The sequence below is a fragment of the Drosophila suzukii genome (assembly GCF_043229965.1).
Source record: "Drosophila suzukii chromosome 2 unlocalized genomic scaffold, CBGP_Dsuzu_IsoJpt1.0 scf_2c, whole genome shotgun sequence".
Lineage (NCBI taxonomy): Eukaryota > Metazoa > Arthropoda > Insecta > Diptera > Drosophilidae > Drosophila > Drosophila suzukii.
In genome coordinates, this window is record NW_027255896.1 from 36,176,840 (window position 1) to 36,189,534 (window position 12,695).

At 44.3% G+C, this 12,695-nt stretch overlaps 1 long non-coding RNA gene across 1 annotated transcript; it reads right to left on the reverse strand.

Moving 5' to 3' along the window:
* Positions 1-7,901: 7,901 nt before the first annotated feature.
* Positions 7,902-8,347, reverse strand: LOC139354563 (uncharacterized). The gene is made up of 3 exons (XR_011605522.1): positions 8,244-8,347; positions 8,088-8,177; positions 7,902-8,033 (listed from the first exon to the last, which is right to left on the reverse strand). It is a non-coding gene; the product is annotated as an uncharacterized lncRNA (long non-coding RNA).
* Positions 8,348-12,695: the final 4,348 nt, after the last annotated feature.

Genomic DNA, 12,695 nt, shown 5'->3' on the forward strand with positions numbered 1-12,695 from the left:
CCGACCTTTAGGGATCTGTTTACGGCCATTTACATAAACAATCCAAGGCTGACGCCAGTCGAAAAATTGTTCCACCTAAATGCCAAAACAAGCGGCGATGCACACACGATAGTGTCAAACTCCCCCCTTACTAACGACGGCTTTCGCTCAGGTTGGGCTAACCTAACTGAGCGTTTCGAAAACAAGCGGTTGTTAGTAAATAGCCAATTGAAAATACTTTTCAATGTGCAGTCCGTTAATCAGGAATCTGGGTCAGCTATCCGTGAACTTTAACGTACCATCCAGGGTTGCCTTACGGCTTTAGAAATGTCCGGAATTGAAACAGAAAATTGGGATTGCCTCCTAGTGTACATGTGCTCCTCCAAACTTCCTAAGCTCACGCTATCCTTGTGGGAACAGTCCCTGCACAATAAGGCAGAGATTCCGACGTGGCAGGAACTGAACGCCTTCCTTACGGAGCGTCACCGGACCTTAGAAGCCATAGACGACGTACGGCCGTCGGGATCGAGTCAATCTCTGCCAAAAACATCCGCCCCCACTGCAGCGCCTCGAAGAATAAATTCATACGAGACAAGGGTAGCACCCAAGCCAAAAGGATGTGACCTTTGTAAGAAGGAAAACCATCCTGTCCGCACATGTGCACGGTTCCTCCAGATGACGGTCGACGAGCGTTCGGCATACATAAAGAGGAAGCAGCTGTGTCTAAACTGCTTCGCACGAGGGCACCAGCTGCGTGATTGTGAGAGCACTCATAGTTGCTTTACGTGCCGCGGCCGCCATCACACCTTACTACACAGAGGCAACTCCTCCCAATCGCCTTCGAATCCCGCCCCAAGACCTAGATCAAGACCAAGTACACCAGTTGCCACCGCTTCCCGGTCCACGGACTCGACAGTACAAAATTACTTCGCGACGGGGTATAGATCCGTCTTGCTGGGCACCGCCATAATTGACATATGTCACTTGGGGTCGAATTTTAAAGCTCGTGCCTTGATAGATTCAGGATCAGAGGCAACCTTCATTTCTGAGCGGCTGTTCAATCTAATTAAGTTGCCTCACCAGGTAATCCGAGCCCAAGTATCAGGCTTAAACCAGACAGTATCCGCTGAATCCAAAAAGCTCTGTCAGTTTACCATCCGTTCTCCGACCAGGCCTGGCTTGCAAATAAACACGACGGCCTATGTTCTTCCTCAATTAGCGGGAAACCTTCCATCTTGTCCGATTCCGCAACAGTTTCTACGGGATCTTCCCGAACTGTCACTAGCGGATCCAAAGTTCTACGAGAGTGCACAGATAGATATTCTGGTCGGGGCCGACATACTGCCATCCATTCTCCTAAGCGGCACCCGGCCGAATATTTGTGGCTCTCTTCTCGGGCAAGAAACCATTTTCGGGTGGATCCTAACAGGACCCGTTCCTGCTCCAAGGGAAAATCAGATTTCCGTTTTTTCCACACGAATCTCCCACACAGTTGACACGTCCCTGGATAGGCTTCTCACCAAATTTTGGGAGGTGGAGGATCTGCCAGTAAGTGACAAAATCTTCCGATTTGGCTTGTGAGGAATATTTTCTCCGAACGACTACGAGAGACGATAACGGCAGGTATGTCGTAAGTCTTCCGTTTCGTGATCCTCAAAACGTAAAATCCGCCCTCGGTCACTCCAGATCCTCCGCGTTGTCGCAGTTCCTAAGAACCGAGCAACGCCTGAAGAGGGACTGTCAGCTGAAAGCCAAATACGACTCCGTGATTCAAGAGTATCTCGACCTCAATCACATGAAAGAGGTCCGTCCCACCCATAATTCTGCCAGTTATTACCTTCCGCATCATGCCGTGCTCAAGCCGGAAAGTACAACCACTAAGTTACGTGTGGTTTTCAATGCCTCCAGCCCTTCAGAGAATGGGGTCAGCTTAAATGATATCCTTCATGCTGGCCCAGTCTTACAGTCCGATCTAACTATCCAGATCCTGAAGTGGCGATATTTCCGATACGTCTACAGTGCCGATATCGAGAAAATGTATCGGCAGATATGGGTAGATCCGAAGCATTCCCCGTTCCAACGCATTTTATTCCGCAACAGCGAGGGGCACATTCGAGATTTCGAAATAATATGTATGTAGACGATGTCCTTGCGGGAGCTGACTCCGCCGAGGACGCTAAGTCCATTGTTCGCGAGCTACAAAGTGCTCTAGATTCCGCGGGGTTTCCACTGAGAAAATGGACCTCCAACAACAAAGAAATATTAGCTCATATCCAAAGCGATCATCTTCTGACAGCCGACTTCCTCGAGATCGACACTGAGAGCACAGCCAAAACTCTCGGCGTACGATGGAAGGCGACGTCCGATGAGTTCTTTTTCGTCCCACCAGATTTAGCAACGGAAATCTCCCACACGAAACGACAAGTCCTTTCCCAAATTGCCAAGCTATTTGATCCAGCAGGCTGGCTCGCTCCATTTGTTGTGTGTGCCAAAATCTTTATGCAAGAGATTTGGCTTCAGGATCTAGGCTGGGACGATAAACTTCCAATTGAGCTGTGCCAAAGGTGGAACAGCTTTCTCCAGAGCTATTCGGTCCTAGACCAGGTCAGAATACCCAGATGGGTTTCCTTCCGTCCAGAGTTCCGCGTAGAGCATCACGGATTCTGTGACGCCTCGCAAAAGGCATACGGTGCTGCGATCTATGTGCGCGTAGAAGTGGGCCATAAGACGATGGTGCACTTGCTCACGGCCAAGACGCGTGTGGCGCCAGTCAAAACGGTGTCCCTTCCCAGGCTGGAGTTATGTGGGGCTCTCCTTTTGTCCGAGATGGCCGAAGCCATTCTTCCAAATATGCCGAGGCTGACCTCAAAATTCCACTGTTGGACCGATTCCACGATTGTGCTAGCATGGTTAGCAAAACCAGCGTGCCATTGGACTACGTTCGTTGCCAACAGGGTGACGAAGATCACCGAGTCCACTGAGGCGGCCAATTGGTCGCACGTTCAATCCGAACATAATCCAGCTGATTTGGCTAGTCGAGGAGTTCCCCTTCAAGAGCTGGTGGATAACCCGCTTTGGTGGCATGGACCCACTTGGCTGCAACGTCCACGCGATCAGTGGCCCAGCCAGGGAACCGACCTGCCGGTGACTGAGATCGAAAAGCGTGCCGTTAAAGTCCATGTGGCGTCTATGCCGTCAGAAGATTTCCTAGATCGCTTTTCCAATTTAGATAGAGCTTTGCGGGTCCTCGCGTATGTCCATCGATTTGTCCAACGATGTCGAAGACAATCACCGCCTTCCGGGGTCCGTCTAGAGGCCCAGGACGTTGCCGCCGCGGAAGAACTCATGACGATTTGCACTCAGCGCAGGTATTTTTCTGAAGAATACCGCTGCTTGAGTCAGAAGCGTCCTGTGCCCGCGGCGAGTTCGATTCTCTCCCTGAACCCCTTTCTAGATAAGAAAGGGGTAATCAGGGCATGCGGCCGCGTAACGGCCTCCGACAGTTTGCGGTATGATGAACGACATCCGATAATCCTGCCGTACGAATGTGCACTCTCGCGGCTTCTGGTCAAATTCACGCATCTCATTACGTTGCATGGTGGCAACCAGTTAGTGGTGCGTCTCACTCGGTCCAGATACTGGGTTCCGAGAATAAAGAACTTGGTGAAGGCAGTGGTTAACTCCTGCAAGGTCTGCGTTATCCACAAAAAGAGATTGCAAGTCCAGATGATGGGAAGTTTTCCGAAAGAGCGAGTGTCCTTTTCCCGCCCGTTCACGTACACAGGGATGGACTACGCCGGCCCGTTTGACATAAAAAATTATACCGGAAGAGCTTGTCTCATTACGAAAGGGTATGTGTTGGTTTTCGTTTGTTTTTCTACAAAGGCCATCCATCTAGAGCCTACATCCGACTTAACGACTGAAAAGTTTCTGGCCGCTTTCGCTCGTTTCGTCTCTAGAAGAGGGTGTCCTCGCCAAGTCCAATCCGACAATGGAAAGACCTTCGTCGGCGCCTCCACCGTGCTTTCCCGAGACTTCCTGCAAGCCGTTAAGGAGTCTGTGACCGATGCCTATAGTCATCAGCAGCTCACCTGGCAATTCATTCCTCCGGGGGCACCCCACATGGGAGGCCTATGGGAAGCTGGTGTCAAGAGCTTCAAGACCTTGTTTTACAAGTCCACCGCTACGGGGAAGTACACCTTTGAAGAGCTGTCCACCCTCCTAGCGAGAATCGAAGCTTGTCTGAATTCCAGACCGCTATCTCCCATGTCCGAGGATCCAACTGATCTCTTAGCGTTGACACCAGGGCACTTTCTTGTTGGTGGACCTCTTCTATCCATAGTGGAACCTGAAGTAAAGGGCGAATCCAAGTCCATTCTGAACCGGTGGCAGCACTTAAAGTCTCTCCATCAACAATTCCGCACTCGATGGAAGGATGAGTACCTTAAGGAGCTCCACAAGCGCAACAAGTGGCAAGTCCCCACAGAAAATCTGCGTGTTGGCGATCTGGTCGTCATTAAGGATGACAATTTGCCCTCAAATGAGTGGCGACTCGGAAGAATAGACTCCGTTTTTCCGGGAGCCGATGGTAATGTCCGCGTAGTCGACATTCGTACGACACGCGGCATTGTCAAACGTCCAGTGACCAAGGTGGTTCTTCTTCCAAGAGAGCCGCCCAAAACTACCTCGTAACGAGCCGCGTTTCTTACACACCCTAGTCCGTAGCCATTTTCCACGTCAGTGTTAATCAGCCGTTTGTTTTTTTCCTTATCCACACTCTAAACAGGAAAATGGCTCCCCGTCCACGTAGCGCTCAGGCTCTGGATAGCAGACGTACTCGAGGTACTCAGTCCTACCGATGCCGAGTCTGCCGCGGAATCCATCCTCTTCGGAAGTGTCAGAGGTTCCTAAAGCTGAGCGCAGAGAAGCGGCTGCGGGCAGTGCTTATTAACAAGTACTGCGCGAACTGTCTCGCACACGAGCACTCCACTGGGAGCTGTCGTAGCGGTGACCGGTGCAGAACGTGCAACCGGGATCATCACACGCTGCTGCACATGCATGACCTTGGTTCCCGGAAAAAGTCCGGCTCCAAGCAAAAGTCCCGCTCCAAGCAAAAGTCCCGCTCCAAGCCACAGCCCGCTTCTCCGCAGCGTTCGCGCCGGCAAGATCCGCCAACTCGCCAAACGCCTGCTCCTCCACCGCGCTCAGCATCCTCGACACCAGCTCCGTCGCTCGCCGCACTTCTCCAGTGGCATAGCGTTAATGTCCTCCCGACTGCTGTGGTGATCGTCGAGACCGGAGAGAAGAAGTTCGACACCGCCGCTCTCATCGATCCGTGCACCCCGACAAGCTCCATTGATGCATCCCTGGCCGCCGCGTTGCGTTTGCCGACAACGAACGTGGGCGACGAGAGCATATGCACGGCGACGATTCGTTCGAAGGTCGACGAGGCCATCAAGCTGGAGGTGGTCCTCAAGATCGAGCCGAACGTGCGCATCCGCACTCCCATCCGTGCGCTCAGTGAGAGCGTCGTCCAAAAATTTAAGGAGCTACCGCTCGCGGATGAGGTTTTCCACCGGCCAGCCACGATCTCATTGATCCTGGGCGCCGACGTCTACCCGAAGGTGATAAAGCCGGGCTTTCACATGGTCGACGAGGGACTGCCGGTAGCCCAGAAGACGGTGTTCGGGTGGATCGTCTCCGGCGCCTGTACGCAGGCTTGAGGCGTAGGCGGCTGGCCGAAGTTCCGTCCCCGTTATTATTTTTGCAACGCTAGCGATTGCAAGGGGGGCGGAATGTTCAGGCCCACTGTCCGGCGAATCTGGACTGGCCCCGCTATCCAGCTGCACCAGCTGCACCGCTCTACCGCTCTACCGCTCTCCCGCTCTCCCGCGCTCCCGCTCTCCTGCGCTGTTCCTAGCTCCCGCCATGAAGTCTCCGCTGCGCTTTGGAGCGCAGAGCGGAGCTTAGACTAAGTCAGTTCGATTTCTGAAGTTCAGTACAATAAACCGCGGTCGTACCCCCGCCTACTTTTACCCAGTTTAACTTCTTGTGCACATTTATTTCCGACTAAGGGGCAAATACGCGTTCGAGTGGTTTCTCCCCTACAGCTTCATCAGCACCAGCAGCAAACCGCACCAGCAGCAAGCCAGCGAAGCCTTTCGAACCAGCCCGCCGACGCCGAACGTTTTCCCGCCGTCGCCTCCCACGCCATTCCACCAGCGCCAGCACGGTACCCCGCTGCCCCCCGGCGTACAATATCAATATGATGTTTTTGGAAGAAGCTGGAAATGGACATTACATGTACATTAAAAATATTTCAAGGTAAATTCTTTTATTTATTATACCATTGCAGAGGGTATAATGATTTTAGTCAGAAGTTTGCAACGCAGTGAAGGAGACGTTTCCGACCCCATAAAGTATATATATTCTTCATCAGCATCACTAGACGAGTCGATCTAGCCATGTCCGTCTGTCCGTCCGTTTCTACGCAAACTAGTCTCTCAGTTCTAAAGCTATCGGGCTGAAACTTTCCCAAAAGTCTTATATCTTTTGCAGGTAGTATTTAAGTCGGAACCAGCCGGATCGGACAACTATATCTTATAGCTCCCATAGGAATAATCGGAAAAAAAATGTTAAAAAATTATATCTTTGGTGTTTTTTAACATCCCTTCAGTTCCAAAAAAAAGTTTCACTTATGAATCACCTTGGGAATCACCTGGGACATGTCCTCGTGCACAAGTGAAGAACAAGTGACGCTCCATATAGAAAATTGTATGGGATGTCCGCATTTTCACAAGTGAAATTTCAAATGAAAATTTTTCGAAGTCCTACGGGATTTCACTCGTTCCTTATACTCATTTTTCGTATGGCCGGTCACGTGCCGGTGACTCGTCCCAAGTGAATCACTTGGGAAAATCAGAATTTTTCTGTGAGTTTTCACTTGTGAAATCACTTGCAAGGGACACGTCTCAAGTGAAACACTTGGGAAAATCAGATTTTTTCCTTGAGTTTTCACTTGTGAAATCACTTGCAAGGGACACGTCCCAAGTGAATCACTTGTGAAAATCAGAATTTTTCCTTGAGTTTTCAATTAAAACAAGGAGGAACGCTATAGTCGAGTACCTCGACTATCAGATACCCGTTACTCAGCTAAATGGAGATATGCAAGCAGCAAAGCGAGATTAAAATGCGCCACCTACCGGCGGTATACAGATTTAAGCGTTATGGGCGTTAGAGTGGGCGTGGCAAATTTTTTTTTGGATCAATCGATAGGTATCGACGAGACCAATACATTTCAGTTAAAATTTTTTATCTAGCATGAAAATTGTGGGCGTCACAGGTTTTTGCGGTTTGTGGGCGTTAAAGTGGGCGTGGCAAACTTTTTTTTGAGTCAATCGATAGGTAATGACGAGACGAATACATTTCAGTTAAAATTTTTTATCTAGCATAAAAATTGTGGGCGTCACAGGTTTTCGCGGTTTGTGGGCGTTAGAGTGGGCGTGGCCCACATCACTCAATCGATAGGTATTGATGAGAACATTACATTTCCGTTAAAATTTTTATTCTAGCATCAAAACTGTAGGAGCCACAGTTTTGGGCGGTTTGTGGGCGTTACAGTGGGCGTGGCAGTCTACTGAAACAAACTTGCGCTGCGTAAGAAGCTCAGGAATCTGCACGCCAAATCTCAATAGCCTAGCTCCCATAGTTTCCGAGATCTCAGCGTTCATCCGGACAGACGGACAGACGGACATGGCTAGATCGACTCGGCTAGTGATCCTGATCAAGAATATATATACTTTATGCGGTCGGAAACGCTTCCTTCTGCCTGTTACATACTTTTCGACGAATCTAGTATACCCTTTTACTCTACGAGTAACGGGTATAAAAATATAGAATTTAATTCATTTCATTTTAATTCATTTTAATTATATGGTACTATTTAGATTTTCAAAAATTGTTTCTGTTTTTTTGCTTCGTAAGCTTATTTTTAACGTTAGACATCGCCGTTCTTAAACCTTTGTCCGGGTCCTCTGAATCCTTGGCCAACGCTCCTGAAAAAACATATGTTTAAAAAATGCGTTTTATTTGTTTAATTGTGTATTTACCTTTTATAGCTGTGTTTAACCCTTTGCAGGTTTTTTATTGGATCAAAACATTTCGTCATCCACTTTCGGCTAACGGAACCCATTGAATACCTTCAAAATTTACGTACTTTAAACTAAGATCAATGCACAACATCTAAAACTTAACGTAGCACTTACCTGACTTTATTATATTAACTTAAAGAGACGACTAAAGTAACTCTGCTGCGCACAATTAACATGGATGCTTCCCTTTCAATCACTCAAACAGAATGCACCAAGTCTTCTCACCCCTTTACTTGATTTCTTTTGTTTTCTCTTCGCTGTTGGCGCGTGCCACTGCACTTACACCCTTTCTAAGGCGAAATATATCCGACTATATAATTTGTACTTCTTAAGTAAGATAGACAATACGAATTTTTTAAAAATGTTAATACTAATACTACTAATGTTTTAAATATTGAAATCAATTTTAACGGACTAATTTTCTATAATTACACTAAAAAATATATTGTAATAAAAATGTATAATAAGTAAACATAACATTATAAGTAAATCCAAATTACTTAATTTTACTATAATCAAATAATTTACTTTTATAAAACAATATAAGTTGTATATTTTCGATACACAATAATGCTCCTAAAATATTAGGGCATTCACATGTCGCTTCTCCACGAAAATTTTTCCGCCGAAATATTAGTCGCTAGCCGAACATAACGGAGAGACGCAAAAAAAAATAACGGACCAGCCGAAATTTGTCTCTGCGAGCGCGGAGTGCAGGCAGATTATAAGACAAGAAAGAGAGGGAAATATCCGAATATCTGCCTCTCTTTGTTGCGCGATCGTTTTCGTGGGCAGTCTTCTACGCTGCGCCGACTGCTCTGCTGACGTCAACAGCGGCACAGCGTTTTAGGCACAAAAAAAGCTTTTTGCCTTGAGCCATGTCACCGCGTCCCTACTGCAGAACTGAAGGGATATTACCTCCTTACCTTGGAAATAACATTTTTTAATTAGTTTTGAATTTCGAATTAAATTTTATCAAAATCGGAAGACTATATCATATAGCTGCCATAGGAACGATCGTAAAATTGGTGGGAAAATAATATGAAACAAATTATAGCCTCGGTGTTCCTTAACATATAACCTCGTACGCTTGGAAATAACATTTTTTAATTAGTTCTGAATTTCAAATTTAATTTTATTAAAATCGGACGACTTTATCATATAGCTGCCATAGGAACGATCGTTAAATCGGTGGGAAAAAATTATGAAACAAATTATAACTTCGGTGTTTTTTTTTAACATATAACCTCTTACGCTTGTAAATAACATTTTTTAATTCATTCTGAATTTCGAATTTAATTTTACCAAAATCGGACGACTATATCATATAGCTGCCAAAGGAACGATCGTAAAATTGGAAATAAAATTTTTAATTAGTTCTGAATTTTTATACCCGTTACTCGTAGAGTAAAAGGGTATACTAGATTCGTCGAAAAGTATGTAACAGGCAGAAGGAAGCGTTTCCGACCGCATAAAGTATATATATTCTTGATCAGGATCACTAGCCGAGTCGATCTAGCCATGTCCGTCTGTCCGTCTGTCCGGATGAACGCTGAGATCTCGGAAACTATGGGAGCTAGGCTATTGAGATTTGGCGTGCAGATTCCTGAGCTTCTAACGCAGCGCAAGTTTGTTTCAGTAGACTGCCACGCCCACTGTAACGCCCACAAACCGCCCAACGGCTCCTACAGTTTTGATGCTAGAATAAAAATTTTAACGGAAATGTAATGTTCTCATCAATACCTATCGATTGACCCAAAAAAAAATTTGCCACGCCCACTTTAACGCCCACAAACCGCGAAAACCTGTGACGCCCACAATTTTTATGCTAGATAAAAAATTTTAACTGAAATGTATTCGTCTCGTCATTACCTATCGATTGACTCAAAAAAAAGTTTGCAACGCCCACTTTAACGCCCACAAACCGCAAAAACCTGTGACGCCCACAATTTTCATGCTAGATAAAAAATTTTAACTGAAATGTATTGGTCTCGTCGATACCTATCGATTGATCCAAAAAAAAATTTGCCACGCCCACTCTAACGCCCATAACGCTTAAATCTGTATACCGCCGGTAGGTGGCGCATTTTAATCTCGCTTTGCTGCTTGCATATCTCCATTTAGCTGAGTAACGGATATCTGATAGTCGAGGTACTCGACTATAACGTTCCTCCTTGTTTTGAATTTAATTTTATCAAAATCGGACGACTACATCATATAGCTGCCATAGGGACGATCGGAAAATTGGTGGGAAAATAATATGAAACAAATTATAGCTTCGGTGTTCCTTAACATATAACCTCCAACGCTTGGAAATAACATTTTTTAATTAGTTCTGAATTTCAAATTTAATTTTATCAAAATCGGACGACTATATCATATAGCTGCCATAGGAACGATCGTAAAATTGGTGGGAAAATAATATGAAACAAATTATAGCTTCGGTGTTCCTTAACATATAACCTCCTACGCTTGGAAATAACATGTTTTAATTAGTTCTGAATTTCGAATTAAATTTTATAAAAATCGGACGACTATATCATATAGCTGCCATAGGAACGATCGTTAAATCGGTGGGAAAATAATATGAAACAAATTATAACTTCGGTGTTTTTATACCCTTGCAGAGGGTATAATGATTTCAGTCAGAAGTTTGCAACGCAGTGAAGGAGACGTTTCCGACCCCATAAAGTATATGTATTCTTGATCAGCATCACTAGACGAGTCGATCTAGCCATGTCCGTCTGTCCGTCTGTCCGTCCGTTTCTACGCAAACTAGTCTCTCAGTTTTAAAGCTATCGAGCTGAAACTTTCCCAAAAGTCTTATATCTTTTGCAGGTAGTATATAAGTCGGGACCAGCCGGATCGGAAAACTATATCTTATAGCTCCCATAGGAACAATCGGAAAAAAAAATGTTAAAAAATTATATCTGTGGTGTTTTTTAACATATTACCTCCTTTCCTTGGAAATAACATTTTTTAATTAGTTTTGAATTTCGAATTAAATTTTATCAAAATCGGAAGACTATATCATATAGCTGCCATAGGAACGATCGTAAAATTGGTGGGACAATAATATGAAACAAATTATAGCTTCGGTGTTCCTTAACATATAACCTCCTACGCTTGGAAATAACATTTTTTAATTAGTTCTGAATTTCAAATTTAATTTTATCAAAATCGGACGACTATATCATATAGCTGCCATAGGAACGATCGTAAAATTGGTGGGAAAATAATATGAAACAATTTATAGCTTCGGTGTTCCTTAACATATAACCTCCTACGCTTGGAAATAAAATTTTTTAATTAGTTCTGAATTTCGAATTTAATTTTATCAAAATCGGACGACTATATCATATAGCTGCCACAGGAACGATCGTAAAATCGGTGGGAAAATAATATGAAACAAATTATAACTTCGGTGTTTTTTTTTTATACCCTTGCAGAGGGTATGATGATTTCAGTCAAAAGTTTGCAACGCAGTGAAGGAGACGTTTCCGACCCCATAAAGTATATATATTCTTGATCAGCATCACTAGACGAGTCGATCGAGCCATGTCCGTCTGTCCGTCCGTTTCTACGCAAACTAGTCTCTCAGTTTTAAAGCTATCGGGCTGAAACTTTCATAAAAGTCTTATATCTTTTGCAGGTAGTATATAAGTCGGAACCAGCCGGATCGGACAACTATATCTTATAGCTCCCATAGGAATAATCGGAAAAAAAAATGTTAAAAAATTATATCTTTGGTGTTTTTTAACATATTACCTCCTTACCTTGGAAATAACATTTTTTAATTAGTTTTGAAGTTCGAATTAAATTTTATCAAAATCGGAAGACTATATCATATAGCTGCCATAGGAACGATAGCAAAATTGGTGGGAAAATAATATGAAACAAATTATAGCCTCGGTGTTCCTTAACATATAACCTCCTACGCTTGGAACTAACATTTTTTAATAAGTTCTGAATTTCAAATTTAATTTTATTAAAATCGGACGACTATATCATATAGCTGCCATAGGAACGATCGTAAAATTGGTGGGAAAATAATATGAAACAAATTAAAGCTTCGGTGTTCCTTAACATATAACCTCCTACGCTTGGAAATAACATGTTTTAATTAGTTCTGAATTTCGAATTAAGTTTTATCAAAATCGGACGACTATATCATATAGCTGCCATAGGAACGATCGTTAAATCGGTGGGAAAAAATTATGAAAAAAATTATAACTTCGGTGTTTTTTTTTTAACATATAACCTCCTACGCTTGTAAATAACATTTTTTAATTCATTCTGAATTTCGAATTTAATTTTATCAAAATCGGACGACTATATCATATAGCTGCCAAAGGAACGATCGTAAAATTGGAAATAAAATTTTTAATTAGTTCTGAATTTTTTTGAATTTAATTTTATCAAAATCGGACGACTACATCATATAGCTGCCATAGGGACGATCGGAAAATTGGTGGGAAAATAATATGAAACAAATTATATCTTCGGTGTTTTTATACCCTTGCAGAGGGTATAATGATTTCAGTCAGAAGTTTGCAACGCAGTGAA